The sequence below is a fragment of the Callorhinus ursinus genome, unplaced genomic scaffold, assembly GCF_003265705.2.
Source record: "Callorhinus ursinus isolate GAN/ISIS: 27379988/994484 unplaced genomic scaffold, GSC_fseal_2.0 scaffold4, whole genome shotgun sequence".
NCBI lineage: Eukaryota > Metazoa > Chordata > Mammalia > Carnivora > Otariidae > Callorhinus > Callorhinus ursinus.
Window position 1 is genome coordinate 56,596,141 of NW_027397066.1, and position 16,262 is coordinate 56,612,402.

Here is a 16,262-nt window from a genome sequence, read left to right on the forward strand (position 1 = left end):
GGCTAGGAAACGCAAGCAACTTCGGTTCTGCCCGAGAGAACAGGCTGTCCCCAGTGGGGAACTGCTGTGACTAAGACAAAGAGCTGGACCTAGCAGCTAGCTCAGGGCGGGAGAGAGAGGGGACCCAGGAAGGCGAAGGCAGCCGGTCGGGAGCCGGAGCGTTGGCCAGTTCCAGGCGGGCGCGGCGCGCAGAGCCCGAGCCCCCGGCGGAGGCGGTGCGGCCCCAGGCCCCTCCCCGCTGCCGCCGATGCCCGGGCGGCTGACGCCGAGCCGCGGCCCGGAGCGGTGGGGGCCGGGCGGCGCGAGCGAGGGCAGGGCAGGGGGCCGGCCGAGGCCACTCGCGGCTTTAAATATGGATCGCGGGCTCGCGCCCGTGGCACAGCCTCCGCCACGGCCGCCTTTCCCGATTCCCCGTCCCCCAGCTCGCTCCCGAGGGGTGCCCGAGCCGGGCACCACTGCTGCAGTGTTAGTTGCTGGCAAAAACATCGGAGATCCCCATAAATATGCAGAAGCTGCAGAAGGCAAAGTAGAGTAGACGCCCGCGCTCTCACACACTCGCTCGCCCCGCACCACGCGGGCCGTGTAGACATCTCCCTCCCCCCACCCCCCCTCCGCACCACCTTCTCCCCCTTCCTAGTGGGCCGTTCGGGTTCCAGTCCAGCTTGCTCCGAAGACCCTCCCGCCCCAGCGCCCTCACCCCGTCCTCGCCTCCCTCCGCTCCGGAGGGTGCACCCACCCAGGCGGCAAAGTTGTGACTACTTGGGCGCGGGTGGCTTGCGCCCCGCTCGATCCGCGCCTCGCGCCGACAACTTCCCGCGGCTCGGCCCCGCCGCGCCCCGGACCCGCGCCTGCGGGGATCCCGCGGGCCCCCAGCCTCCAGACCCGGCGGCGCGCCGGGCAGCGCTTCTGTGGCCGCGGCGGCTGTGGTGGCAGCGAAGGCGGCGGCGGCGGCAGCGGCCGCTGCAGCCCCACACTCCGCCGCCAAACTGGAGGAGCGACGGAAGGCAGACCCCAGGAGGTGAGCGCCCGGCCCGGGCAGCGGCGGGGAGGGTCGGCCGAGGCCCCCGGGTCGCGGGGGCAGCGGCAGCGGGCGCAGGGGTGGCGGGCCCAGGGGCCGGTCCCAGAGGGCACGCGGGCGGCCTCGGCGCACTCGGTGGAGGGAGAAAGGTCAGTTGCGGGCCGGGCATCCCCGGGGCTGGGCGCCGGCGGAGTGTGAAAGCTGCTTCCGCGGAAAAGTACTTTTTTTTTTCCTTCTTAGCGTTTAGAGGAGCAGTTTGAGCTGCCCTATTTCTTCCCCACTGTGGAGCCCCCTGCGCGGAACCAGGCGTTGTCGCCCGGACTGTGGGGCCGGTGTACGCGGCGGGCTGGGCTCCGGCGCAGTGACACGTGTGTTCCTGTGAGCCGGGGTGGTCCCAGTGTGGCCGGACACCTGCCACACGAACATCCCCAAACCCACCAATGGTGGAGACTTGGGGGACTCTCGGTACCACCGAGACCGCGGCCCCCACTTCACTGCCCGCTCCGGGACGGAGCATTCACATCTCTCCCTGGCACACCGAAAGCGGGGGGTGAGTCAGGCAGATTCTCTGCAAGTGGCACACACACAATTATTTGCAATGGATTTGGAAGAGGGAGGCCGAGGTTAAACTGGGATTTCTCTTGGCCAGCGACAGTGGAGCTCTTCCTCAGGTACTGGGCAGCATGTGCGTCTTGGCAAGTAGAGGTGATTTCCTTTTTCTTAAGTGCATTTTACGCAGCCCTTGCCAGTCCGTTAATAACAGTCACCAAAGAAAGGCAGGAGTTGGGAACCACATCAGCAAACTGCAGCAAGCATCGCAAGGAAAAAAGTTCTTTAAGAACAAAAGAACAAAACAACAACGAGGACGACAACAAAAAACAAAAACCACAGCAAACCCTGAACTTGACTCGAAAGATGGAGAAGGAAGCCATTCTACCTCTGTTCTACCATCTTAAAGCTTTTTTTTTTTTTCTTTTTCCAGCTCCTTGTGAAACTTTTGTTTTTCCATCCCTCATTCCTTCTCAGGGCCTTACCTTCTCAGCCTAATTCTCCGCAGCAAGCTCTTTTCAGTCTTGACAATGGAAGAGCAGTTAACCACTTTGGTTTGCCCTCTTCGCTTCCTTTCCCATTTCACTTCAGTGTTGGAGAAAGTTGCTCCTAATGGGTACTTCTGATACACTGAGCTGTGCTAAACTCACATTGTCTTAAATCCTGGAACAGTTCCTTTCCTGAGAGACACTGCATTGTACAGTATTTCCCCTTTTTTCTTGTCTCTGGGACTTGGACTTAGACTATTACCTGAATTAAAGTGTACATTGCCCATTAGGATTTATTTTATTTTATTTTTTAATTTTGATTTGAATAGCTTTTTCAGTGCAGTTAAAACAGTATTCAGTAGCATCTTATAACCAATGTAATGTCTTTGGAAAAGGTTTCTAAGAACTCTCCTTGTATCTGTCACACTGGCATTTAAATAATTTTCATGATCATTAAAGCAATTAGATTGAGTTAATTAGCATAACTTCATTCAAAGGAAGCATGTCTGCTTATTTTTCTATAGTTTTAATAACAGAAAAAAACTTTTACTTTCATTTTAAAGTTAAATATAGTGATAGACTTCTGTTCTCTATGAAATCTGGAAATTGAATTGCTGTAACTATCTCAGAGTCTCTGGTAAGGTGACACAAAAACTCCCACATATGTGGACAGAAAGGAAAGTGGTACTCTTCAGAACTGTTGAGACATAGGACATTTATAAGAATGGGAGTGGGAGGGATAAGTTTGGATATTTGGATAGTTCTAGGCATGTCTACCTTTGAGAAAAAAGAAAACTAAGAAGACCCTTCCCCAACATTGTGTATGAGTGTTTTCAAAATGAGGTTTTTAGTATCATGTAATGTGTTGAGGTCATTCTGGAGACTTACTAATTAACATATAGAAGGCGCCTTGGCCAATGAAATTGACAGGATGTACTCTGGGTGTATAATGATGTATCTCTTTTAGTTTATTTTCTCAACAGAAAAAAACTTTAAATGTTTGTTAGTGTTACTATTTTAGTCTTTTAAATGATTAGCATAACTTTGGAGTTTGCAATAATGTGTGAAAAGAATACAGGGAATCATTTAGAGAAAAAAATTGTGATAGAAATCAGGTAAACTTCGGGACAACTTCCAGCATGGTCTGGTGGTAATTTCATTTTTCACTGAGCTCTGGCAAGTACAATTTTCAGGTTCTGATCCTTTGTTCTGATAACAAGAAAGATAGCCTGGCCATAGCTTGCATTGTAAAGAAAAACACAACACTTAAGGAAAGGAAATACACATTAGCTGGTGAATGGTGTAGATAATCAGGTTTCTTTGCTTGCCTCTGAGGGCGCTGCAGTCCACAGGACTGCTACTGTTAGGGGGGAGCGTCCTGAGGGAATTCACTGCTCCTCAAGTAAGTGCGGCAATAGACTTCATCTGCTCCTCTCTTGGAGGTTCGTTGTATTCACTTTTAATAACATGCATAAAGTTTAAGACCGGGGTTGATAACAAGTTTGGGAGTGGAAAGAAAGAACCGAGAAGAGAAGAATCTAATGACGGTTTAAGTTTCTAAGTACTTGTTCCTTGATTGCTAAGTGGAGAGACTCAGGGTACATGATTTATTGGGACAAAGGAAGCTCTAAGCAGAACATACAGCTCAGTTCTCACTATCGATGCAGTTTCTGAGGCTAACTTGTGATTTGACATTTATGTCTTTTGGGGGAGTCATTTAGCAAAATGGATAGTGTAGGAACATCCAGGAAGTTAGTTGGACTTTATGAAATGAGGTCTTGCTACTTTCAGGATTTTTTTTTTTCACTATGCAGGAATTTTAAGGGAAGGGAAAAATGTTTCTTTCATATAAGGTTAGGGGTAAGTTGTATTCCAAATATATTTTGCCTTTCTACCAATAGCTCCACATTTGATGTATTTGAGTCACAGAATAGAAAATATGCTACTGTCCTTCTAACATAAAGATGATATTTTATATCCCTGTGGTGCATGCCTTAGTTATTTTTCCAGTAGTGGAGATGGGTTTTCCTAACCTACCCTTTTACTCATTTCTTTTGTATGATGTACATTTACACACACACACTACTTGTTTGGAGGGATGACTGATTTTATTTTACCTAAAGCCATATTTATGACTGTCATGATTTCGTGGCAATGACTTTGTTACATTTCTCTGGTCTCAGCAGTACAATGGCATTTCAGACAAGACATCAAAAGGACAGGCAGCGATGAATGGTGATGGATTTATTTACCTGCTGTGGCAAAGAAGAGATAGAACTTTGTTTTTCCAGTCTTTTCATGATGTTCATAATCCTATTCTTTATTGATCTCACTTGTCTTTGAATTAAGTTATATATCCAAAAAAGGTGGTGGTAGAAATAGGCTTGGTGAAACCATGTATATCTGCAGTTGTTTTCATAAGCCAAAACATCATCTTGTTCTTCCCTGCAAATTAAGTAGATGTAAGGGATTATTATTCTCGTTGAAAAAATGAGGAAACTAGGCACAGAGAACTTTGTATGCTTTTCTTTTCTTTCTTTTTTTTTTCTTTTTTTAGTATGCTTTTCTTAAACTGAAGAGAAAATTATTGGTGGAGGTGGGGATGAACCTTTTCTCTTTGAACTAGTGCTACCTATGTATTGAATGGCTGTTATCAAACGAATGAATTTTGTTTTAGTCACAGCTGAAGATACTAAGGCAGATAAGTGTTTATCCTGGTTTGAAGGGATGGCTCTGGCCCTGTTAGTGATTCTGCTCAGTGGCAGTGCCCATTGGCCTCGACTTTATTTCCTGTCCATTGGTGCCATGGGCATTTCACTAGTGAAGACTATTCAATTTGTGTGGAGAAATTTTAGCTCATTTTTAAGAGTTAACTTTTGTTTTTCACGGAGAGTGGATACAGAAGGAAGTTACATGAAACTAGGATGTTAAAGGAAATTAAAAACCACCAAAGATAGTTTGGGATTATTGTGTAGAAAAAGGCTATCCTCAGTTTAACTTGAATTTTTGACTTAGAATCCTTAAAAAGGTTTTAAATAAAACCTGTAGTAGTATACTTTTGGGGGAGTTTAAAAACAAAAATAAAAATACAAAATGGAAAGGAATACATTGTCTTTAAAACTGGTGTAATGTTCTATGAGTGATACAGCTAGAAAAATTCTTCATAATGTCTTTATAAGAAGTCATTGGTTTCTTTTCTTTTTTTGGAAGTATATTTATTGATTGATAATGTCCTTTATACTATTTCAAATAAGTAAACTTGTGGGATCTGGACTTCTGTGTTAGTTAGTTCTAGGTCTGGCCTGGAGACTAATCACGGATAGGGTCCAGTAGCAACTTCATCTCTTTGGAACTCCTATATTTGGCATATTCTTCAGCAAAAAAAGCCTCTGAGCAGGCAAAATAGAGGGTTACAAAAAGACATACATTAAAGAGGATTCACTTTACTCATAGGAGATCCCTCAGAATCTGTTCACTCTTAATTCACATACAGTTCTAACATGACTGATTATAGCATTTCTAACCCCATAGCAAACACTGAATTACAAATTAGAAGACAGGAATGGCTTGATATTGGCAGCTACATTGATAACATTGAAAAGTGCCAGGGGACAGGTTGGTAGTAAAGGAAGAGATAGACCAAGTACTAAAAGCAGTTGTAGGAATTAGAGCAAACACAGTGATAAGGACTCTTTAGGTGTACCCCGATAGGATCACTTTATTATACTCCCTTCTTCCTCTCTCCCTGTCTTTCTTCCTTTCTTTTTTGCTCTCCTATCCCCATTCCTGTCTTATCTTTATCTATCTCTCTATCCATCCATCCAAAATTTTTATTGAAATATAAAATGTATAGAGAAAAGTATGCATGTTGTTGAGATATAAGTAAACAGCTTGGTGATATACCTAAGTGAATACACCAAGACCAAGATATAGACCACTGTCAGCAGCCAGAGTCCCCCCTCTCTCCCTCTTCTCTCCCCCAAGGCATTGTTTCCCCACAAAGATAACTTGTCTCCTGACTTCTGAGACTAGAGGCTATTTTTATCTATTATTGAACTTTCTACAGAATATATGTTGTGTATCTTTGTATCTGACTACTTTTGCTCAGCATTATGTTTGAGAGATTCATTTATGTTTGTGTGTAGCAACAGCTTATAGTCATTGTTCTGCAGTCTTCTGCTTTATGAGAATGTCACAGTTTAGTTATTTTGCTTTTGATGGGCATTTGGATCATTTCTCCTTTTTGGCTATAATCCATAGTGCTGCTCTGAACGTTCTTACATATGTCTTTTGGTAAACATGTGGGAATAATAGATAGTGCCTTCCTTCAAAAGTGGTACCAATTCACAGTCCTAGTAGCACATTATAAGTGTTTTGGCTTACATCCTTACAAACTGCTGGTATTATCTTTTTTATTTTAATCATTAAAGTGGATGTATAGTTGTATCACACTGTGGTTTTAATGTGCATTTCCTCACGTATTTTTTGTTCCTTTTCATATGTTTATTGGCGATAGCCTTTTGTGAAGTACATGTTCAGGTTTTTTGCTCATGAAGTTTTTGTCCAGTATGTTATACCAAGCAAGAAAGGTTTTAATATCTGGGAAGTAAAGTTCTTTTATTTGTTTAGAAAACTCAGATAACCATCCACACTCATTCACCAGTGTTTCCATATAATAAGTAAAATAAATGGGTGAAGATATTAAAAGTACTTTGAACTTGTAAACGTTACAGCCTGGATCTGCGAAACCCTGTCCTTAAACACACACGCGCACACACACACACACACACACCCCAACCTTAACACAATACTCACAAACCTGCAGAACTTGTTGTCTTCAGTGCTTAACATAAAAGCAAAAGCATTTTGTAACTTAGTGTTGCCCAGTGACCAACAGAGATATGCATTTGGAAGATATGGGTTAAAGACCCAGCTCTCTTATTTGCTAGTTATTTGATTTTGGGATTTAAAAAAATCATCTTTCTTTCTTTTTTCACTATTAAAATGATTGTAAAACCTAGCTTGCAGGGGTGTTATGAAGGACAAAAGTGATCGTTATGAAACCTTGTTCAGAACTGTAAATGACTTTACATATGTTAGTTATTATTGTTGTTGTTGTGTTCTACAACATTCCTTATTCTTGAGTTGAATTGTGCCAGCACTGAGAACAGTTCCTGACATATTAATAAATGTTTGTTGGCTGAATGAATGAACAACACTTTTACGTGTCTTTCTTGAGCTGTTCCTCTGAGTAATCCAAACTCAGAAAACATTTTTTCTCTAGGACTTTTACTTTTTATTGCTAAAGTTGAGTTGGGAACAGGGTTTATTAAACATCAGCTTGAAAAATTGAGTCTAATAGCCAGCAGTTTGAGATCACCCGTTTCACTGTATCACTCATATCAACTTTATGCCCCAAGTAACACACACAGGACCTGGAGAACCCTCGAAAATGATTATAGTGCTCTTCACCCCATGGGTGATCCCCGAAAGCTTACACACGGAATATTTTTAGCTTCTATAATTAGAATGCTGGCCAACAAATTTCTAGATTTTAAAATATAGTCGTGGCGTCTCTAGTGCTGATACCTTGGAAACCATATTTCATGAAAAATTGAATGTTTAAGGATGAATAATAGCTGAAAACTGGAGCTTGTAGGGAGCCTTTTCAGCTTAATATGGATAAGGCATTTCCCACATATGTTGATTATAATGTCAAAAGCAAACTTGCAGCATAAACCTTATAAACATTTGTGTAAAGCAATAATTGAAAGGTCTGATCCTCAAGTACTGTTTGACTTTGACCTCTACTTTCTTCATCTGAAAAGAGGTTTAGGCCAAATATTTATTTCTAAATTACATAGAGTTAAACTTTGTATGATTTTTGTTTTTGAGAATTATAAGACAAATAATAGTAGGTATCCCCTTGCAAAATCAGGCCTGCAGCAGAAGGAACTTGGATTCTGATGTGGAAATCTACTTAGATTTTTTAACCCAAAGACTGATTTTCTTTTCCTTTTATTTGAAGGTGGTTGTTGTTGTTATTCTTGTTTTTCTTTTGAGAGCTGGTGGTGATCTTGATTGGTTGGCTCTTATCATTATCAGAGTACTGAATATATAACATATTGCTTCAGAATAACATAAGTCAGTCTGCATTTTTGAGGATGTTTACATTTCAGGTAGCATCCCTCATATATGCTTAACCCAAATGTGGTTGCTTTCGCATGATTTAGTGGAAAATGGAATCATCTGGTATAGTAGACAGCTTTTGTTTTCTGTTACAGACAAAATGCTATGGAAAATTGAAATAAATACAAAGGGTAATTATGGCGAGTCTTGTGAAACTGCTGTTTTAAAAATAGTGAATTTCAGAAAACATCTTCTGTTCTTGGTGCTTTCATTCCTGTGAGAAATTAAACTGGGTCCTTATAAAACAAAAGCATCCAGGCCTGTGTGGTGATTGCTGTGTTAAATGCTGGAAGCAAGGCTCCTCCCCTATGGTATCTACTCAGCCCAGGAGGCTTTTAAAAAAACAGTGGTGCTAGGACTGGATTTAGGGAAGAGCAACTATTTAAGGAATAGGATCATGACAATAACTTCTAAACTGATATCCCATGGGCCCCGGGGTTAGCTTTTCCATCCCTCCCGCTCTTCAGCTTGGAAATCTGTTATCTAAATGGCCTGATGGGAATCTTTCTAGTGTCTTTAATTCAAACCAGGTTTTTGTACCTTCTCCCCTAGAGTGATCATGAATGAAGTTCTGAAAGCATGATGGGGTGAAACGTTTGTTCGGAGTGCAGACTCCGTGGGCTCATCAGTCAGGGTGAAGGTTGAGCAGACCTCGAGTGCTGATGGCTGCGCTCCCGGGACCCTCGCCGCGCGTGTTGCATGCTCCCTGCAGCTGCCGCGAGCTCTCACAGCAGAACTGCTGCACAAATGCCTTCATTCCTTCGACCTCTGGACACCGTGGCCTTAGGACTGTGTGATGAGCGCTCACGATGTTAGCCGAGTAAGGGCCGCGTGGTAGGAGATAGCTGAAGCAGGGATTACAATCGCCTTCAGAAAATTGCTGAGCGCGAACACATTAAGCAGTAGCACAGAGCTCACACGTTTGCACTTTTTACAAGTTGAGCTCCTCTGCCAGGGAAAAGAGAGAAGGCAGATAGGAAAGGTCTTAAAAGATTTAGATAAATGGGATCAGATAATTTCCCTTGAAAAATACATTATGAAACCAAACCCTCATCCGGAAACATCAGAAGAAAGTACGGTTCAGGCACTCACAAGTTTTTCCTGCCCAAACTTGAGGCAGTGGCCTCTACATTTGAATTTTATGGCGAATTGCTCGGCATTGCCCTTTGTCTCACACGTGCGCACGTGGTCCTGCACGGTTGCCGCCCTGTCAGGACGTCCTTCGTGCTTCCTGCAGTGGCTAGCATATTTTGTAGTGAAAATACTTATTTAATGGAAGGCTACTCACTTAAAAAACTCTGGACAAGCCAATCAGAGATGCCCAGCCATTCCACCCAGCTTTATTTGAACTCTTATTTCTTCTAGAGAGATTCCTCCAGTGGAGTAGCTCTGATCACTGCTGTAAGGTCTTTCACATATTTCTTGTGAAATTTGTGGTCATGAAGTTTGGAATCGAGTAATTTTGGCGATGAAACTTTGTTTTTAGGGTTTGTGATATGTTACATAGTTCCTTGGAAAACCTACCCCACTTTTCTATTTAGATATATTTCATCTGTTCTCTGAATTGGACACAGTCTTATTTACCTTTTTTTTTTTTTGAGATTAAAAGTGAGTTTTTATTGGTGAGGATGTGGAGAAAGGGGAACCCTCTTGCACTGTTGGTGGGAATGCAAACTGGTGCAGCCACTCTGGAGAACAGGATGGAGGTTCCTCAGAAAGTTAGAAATAGAACTACCCTGTGATCCAGCAATCGCACTCCGAGGTATTTACCCAAAGAATACAAAAATACTAATTTAATGGGATACATGCCCCCCCAGTGTCTATAGCAGCAATTATCTACAATAGCCAAATTATGGAAATAGCCCAAATGTCCATCTACTGATGAATGGATAAAGAAGAAGTGGTAAATATATACAATGGAGTATTACTCAACCATCAAAAAGAATGAAATCTTGCCATTTGCAGTGATATGGATGGAGCTAGAGAGTATTGTGTTAATTGAAGTCAGAGAAAGATGAGTACCATATAATTTCACTCATATGTGGAATTTAAAAAACAAAACAAATGAGTAAAGGGAAAAAAAGAGAGAGAGAGGCAAACCAAGAAGCAGACTCTTAACTATAGAGAACAAACTGATGGTGACCAGAGGGGAGGTGGGGGGATGGGCGAAATAGGTGATAGGGATTAAGGAGAGCACTTGTGATGAGCACCAGGTGTTGTATGGAAGTGTTGAATCGCTTTATTGTACACCTGAAACTAATATTACACTGTATGTTAACTAACTGGAATTTAAACAAAAATTAAAAAAAATAAAAGTGAGTTGTTAGTCCTTAAATTTTTTTTTTTGACATAATCATAGACTCACAAAAAGCTGCAAAAATATAGTACAGTTTTCACATAGCCTCCTCCCGGCTTCCCCCAATGCGCCCTGCTTTTAAGGTTTTAAAAATGCATTTACTTAAAAAGATTTAAAAGGAATTGCAATTTTTATGCCTTCTCTGAAGAATATATAGTAGGAAAAAAATATATAGTAGGTATTGTAAAAAATGCAGAATTAGTGTTTTCTGGGTTTCAGTTAGAAAGGTGCTCCTGTGGTAGGCAAGGGGGAAGAGTCGCTCATTCATTTATTCACTTCTGTGAATTTGGTGTTTGCCTCTTTCAAATAATTTTCTATATTGATCATATTTAACTAGGAAGTTTTAAATCCAGATATTCTCAGGAAATCTCTGGAACATATAATATAAATATAAATGAGGGAAAATAGAGATCTTTTATGGTGTTAGTATTAGGGCACCATAATATTGGATTTTATGTAAAGGTGAGAGAATATCATTGTACTATATATCTATATGTTAGGTGTATATTTCCTTTATATGTGCCTTACAATGTATGCAAATGCACAATATATTGAGACAGTTTAGAATAGATATTTTATTTATTATATATACATTATAATATTCCCAGTGAAATCTCAGTATGTTTCACTATTCTTTATATTGATAAATATTACATTTGAATACATATTTAAGTTCAGTTATAACATCTTAATAGGGATCTTCTAATGCCGTACGTCCATGTTCATCCATGTGTCTGAACCTTATGCCGTTTTACCTAGAATGCTCCCTCGGAGGCTACGTCTTGCACCTTGAGACAGACATAACTGGGGAAGGTCTAGAGAAATGCACTGCATATCATGAGAATAAAGGAGTGTCTTTCAGAGAACAGACAGAAGTCTGTTTGAATGCTTATAATCTTAAGCAGTGAAGTCTGAGAGGAGACCTCCCAACCTAATGTCATGAACATTGGACTCCAAATCCAAGAACACCAGAACTAACTAGGAGGACCACTTACAACTTCAAGAAATAGGTTTAGCATAAATCAGTTTCAATTTATGTAGTGGGTATTTAATGTGAGCAGGTTTTCACTCCAAGAGGAGAAAATGGCTTTTTCAAGAGGAGAAGGTCCAGAACAAATCTTTGGGGTAGATTAAGTATTCATACAGTTATAAAGAGAATATGGATATTTTTGGTAAATAGAACTTTTTGGATAGTATTCTCTCTTTTTACCCAGGCTTTCTCACAGCGCTTTGCTTATGTCACTTAGCATTTTGTAGAAAAATTTTTTGTTCTTTGATGTCACTGAATGTTGGTCTATAGTGTTGTGGGTTTGACCTCATGCAATGTTTCCTATAAAGTTTACCTGCCTCGGCTGTCTTATCTCAGTTCTAGACCTTGACCAGAAGGCGCTAGTATAAGGGAGCGTTGTTACACATGAGGTTAAAAAGTGATCGGCTCATTTAGACCTCCTTGTAAAATTTCCCTAAATCAAGACTACATCTTGCTGCTGATAAAATGAAATTGAATCGAAACCAATGCCTTTGGTGCTGGGTTCATTTGGGATAATTCCACTAATCTGAAATAGTTTGCTTTCCCAAATAAATGAAGCATATTTTATTTTGTGCAGGTTTAAAAATCATTGTGTTGGGTAACTTTCTTAGGTGTAATGTTATGCTCATAAATTAGTTTGGAAAGTCCAATGCCATATATTTCTGTTTGACGAACAGCTTTTAGCTTCTGTTATGGAAGGACTCTAGTATTTGGGCTTGAATAACACAGTGTCTTTTATATAAAAACGAGAGTAGTAGGAAAAAAAAAACAGGCTAGAGCATGTGGCCCAGGCTTCAAGCAGGTTGCTGCTTGAGTCAGGAGCTGGTGGAATAACGTCTTAGTTCCGTAGAGACAGGGAGGGATTCATTTCTAAGGTAGATGTCCACATATGGGATCTATAGAACTCTGATGACTTGGGAACTGCAAAGGGATGGTGTTAATCCTTGAAGTGTGGGCAGTAGGTACCATGAGTTGCAGAGTCTGTGGAATCAAAGAAGTGGAAATAATATTTAAAGGAGACTGTTTCTGGGAAATTGTGAATCTGCTTAAATTGCAGGAGTGGTCTATTTATCTACTGTCATTAGAGTATATTTACTTTAATTGAATTTTCTTATAACTGAAGCTTATCTAATTAAGTGTCCAGACTAAAATTGTCTTAAAATAGGTTTCTGAGGTACATCATTCCCAAATAAATTGCACTTATCACCTTTCCTAATAAGACATTGAGTATACTTTCTCCTTTGGCTCATCTCTCATGGTTATCATTAGGCAATTCGGCAAAGCTCTCCGGGCTGGAGATGTGTGAAGCCATACGCCAGGTGTGCCCATATTGTTGTGCTTTATACGTTGTGTCGCCTTTTATGTTGTAAAGAGGATCTTAGCTGTGCCTAAAGAGGGCTTAAGGGTCTCCCTGTTACCTTACATGATGGGTGTGATCCCGGAGGTATCTGTTTTCATGAATTGACCGAGGCCAGTCCAGAGGCGGGAGAGAGTGAGAGGGGGAGGCATTATGGGAGGTGTGATGCTGGCAGCTCCCTTGCTGTGCCCTGGGTGGGGGGCAGGGGGGGCTTAGCCATATTGGGAGAAAGGCTGTAAGACCTGCAAGCCGAGGTAGTGCGCAAGGTGAGCTCTGAGAGGGCTGCTTCGGGGTGCAGGGGCAGACTGTGGCTTTGGGGTGACGTGGCCTGAGGCGGTGGTTGTGTGCATCCGTGACCTGAAGGCTTGGGGCCTTGGGAGACCTGGAGAGAGCGTCCTGGGCAGGGAAGTGGAGTTCTGAAGTCTTTGGCCGTCAGTGAGCAGCCCGAGTGGAAGGACATGAAAGGACTGGTGATGGACACGGCTGACAGGAGCCCAGGAGTGACTGGGGGGCTCTGAGAAGGTGCTGGGAGGCAGCAGGAGGTCATCGCTCCTGAGACCTCTGTGCCTAGTGGCCATGGAGGCTTGTGGAACCTCCCGGGGAAGCTGGTTTGTGAGTCGGCGCCGACTGTCAGGACTTCCCCGAGCTGGTTCTGAGCATGGACTACGGAGCCGGAGTGCCTAGGCTGGAATCCCGCGTCCACGCCGTCTTCCGCGAGGTTCTCCGGGAAGCACTTTGCGATAGCGCAGGAAGTTGACTGGTGTGGAGGGGTGGTCCCCGCCAGGAAGCGAAGGACGCTGGACTGGGCAGAGGGAGGTGTGCAAGGGCGATCCCATAGCCCCAGGGGCCTCCACGGATCCCACCAGGCCCTGGAGCCCAGGCGGCCCTGCGGAGCTCGCCCACCTTGAGGTGAGGAAGCCCACGGGGCCCAGGCGGGAGATGTGGGCCGTCCTGCGACGGGGGCGTGACCATGGGTCAGGTGGCTCCCTTGGGCTAAGACCATTTCCGGAGCAAGACCGCGCGGAGCACGGTCGGTACGGACCCTGGCCCTGGCCTTGGCCCTGGCCCTGGCCTTGGCCCCGACCCTGGCCGGGGAAGCCCCTCGTTCCCAAGAGGAGATGTGAGCCGTGCGCCTGGCACCCACAGACTCCGTGCCTCATGACTCGGGCGACTCCGTGCTTCCAGTTCTTCATGCGACCCTACCTCATTTTATTCCTGGGGTTTAAGTAAGTTAATATATGTGAAATGCTTAGAAAAGTCCGTAGCACCTAGTGAGTATGATTCAGGTGTTAGTTATTACGCTCATACCTAACTTCATCAGCTCGACCTTTCCCTTAAAATACGGTCTTTTGATTCACTGTGAGTTGGACGGCTAATGCTCCCAGTATTAGTTTTTCTTTTTCTAATTTTCTTTGCAAGAGAAAACATCTGACAGTATCTTAGTAAGAAATAATTCGAGGTACCAGGTATTTTAGTAGTATTTGCATTTTTAGTTTTTACCAGAAGAAAGATGCAAAAGGAATAATCACTGATGTTGAAATTTGAAGGCTTTGGACATGTAATGAATGAAATTTTTAGGTAGCTATGTGTGTGAGTTCTTAGGCTCCTTCAAAGTAACTTACATAAATAAGGATCTTCTAAATTTACAGGGAGTGACCCCTATGCTGAGTTGACTTGGGGAATCATTCAGTAAAAGCATTTCATGACCAGGTGGTAGTGTACATCTGAGAAGGTCCTCGGAGTCTTGGGCTGTCTTTCCTGTCACTCTGGTTCTAGATCGAAAGGTTGCAACACAGAATCAATAAATACAACCCTGCCACTTAATTAAATTGCTTCATTTCTTAAACATTTCAGAATCATTCTTTTCACTATTTCAGCATTTAAATTCTGTAAATATAGAGCAGATTACCTGGAGTGTTTTAGAAATTTGGTTTAGATTCAAAGTAATGTTCTCATGGAGGCTCAGTCCCTGCCAATTCATTTCTTACTCATTTGGGGACATGTCTAATTCCTTTGGACAGTTTTTCTCTCCTTCATATTCATATGGATGGAAAACATTTAATTTGAAATGACTTCCCACCCCCATACGGCAACTGTATCATGTTGTTTATTTTTAAGGAACTATCTGATGGTCCTGTTAACATTAAAGCAAAGATAGTTAAGATGTATGCCCCCAAGTACTTCTTTAAAGCATAAAAATGTGCCTGTTTCTTCTGTTTGTACCAGCAGCCCATTACTGGCATAATAGAGCAGAGGAGAAAACAAACACTGGGATAACTTCTTTGAAAGAATTTTTTTTAAAAGGGCCATTTCTGGATGCATTTTCCTCTTCAGTTTTAGATTCCTTGTAGATACTCGTTTCTTTTAAGGGATGAAAACAATTATTTTTTTAAGAATGAAAAACAATTTATCTAAATATTTATTATATAATGATCTGTAAAAGATTATATCAAATATGTAGTAAATATCAACCAGAGTCAGTGAGAAATTTTCTTAGCTGTTTTGGTATTAACCTGTTTGGAGTAGAGCAGCCTATTGTGGGTTCCTTGCAGAATTCCATAGTAACTTTTGTTAACGCGAGCCAGGGGCCTAATTGAGATCATCTCCCTAAAGCAACCAGCAGGGTTTTTTTTTTTTTGTTTTTTCTTCCTTTATTGAGATTCAGAATGTGGAGCACATTTAAGATTTCACTTCACATTTTTTTGGGGGGTGGGTGAGATGTTTGGAAGGTGAATATGGATAAAAGATTTAAGGTTGACTAATAGATATGTAAAAGGTATTAATTTAAAGTGGTAAAAACTCATCTTGTGACAGACCCTTTCTAAAAGCAATGATGACTTTTAAAAACTGTGCGTTTTGAGATTTTAATACATAAATCTTTTAATGAGCTCCATCTAATGGGTAACAAGTCCCATATCCAGGAAGATTATGTCAGTACAGCTTTTAATTTTCAAAAACATGAAATTATGATTTTGTATATATGATCTTTCACTGTGGGAGGGATCTGAAGTAAAAAAAAAAATTACTTGGGACAAAATTATTTATTGTTTCCAAAATGGACAGAAGTGTGAGTGAGTTCTGCTCTTATGTATTTAATCCCAAATTGACCACAGTTATTGTGTGATGGCTTTGCAGAGCGTGGCCTGCTAGTGACTCTCCATTTAAAAACCACTTAATGCCTCCCTCTTTTTTTTTTTTTTTTCATGGGTTGAGGGGGGTTTTTTTTTTTTTTAAAGATTTTATTTATTTATTTGACAGAGAGAGACAGTGAGAGC

General features: G+C 42.2%; 1 protein-coding gene across 1 annotated transcript in view; it reads left to right on the forward strand.

Moving 5' to 3' along the window:
- The first annotated feature begins 357 nt into the window (after nt 1–357).
- The window catches only part of SLC4A4 (solute carrier family 4 member 4), a 335,807-nt gene continuing 319,902 nt past the window's right edge, over nt 358–16,262 (forward strand). Inside the window, exon 1 of the mRNA XM_073891772.1 lies at nt 358–1,018. The gene's annotated coding sequence lies outside the window, so the exon portion shown is untranslated. The remainder of the gene's footprint in view (nt 1,019–16,262) is intronic.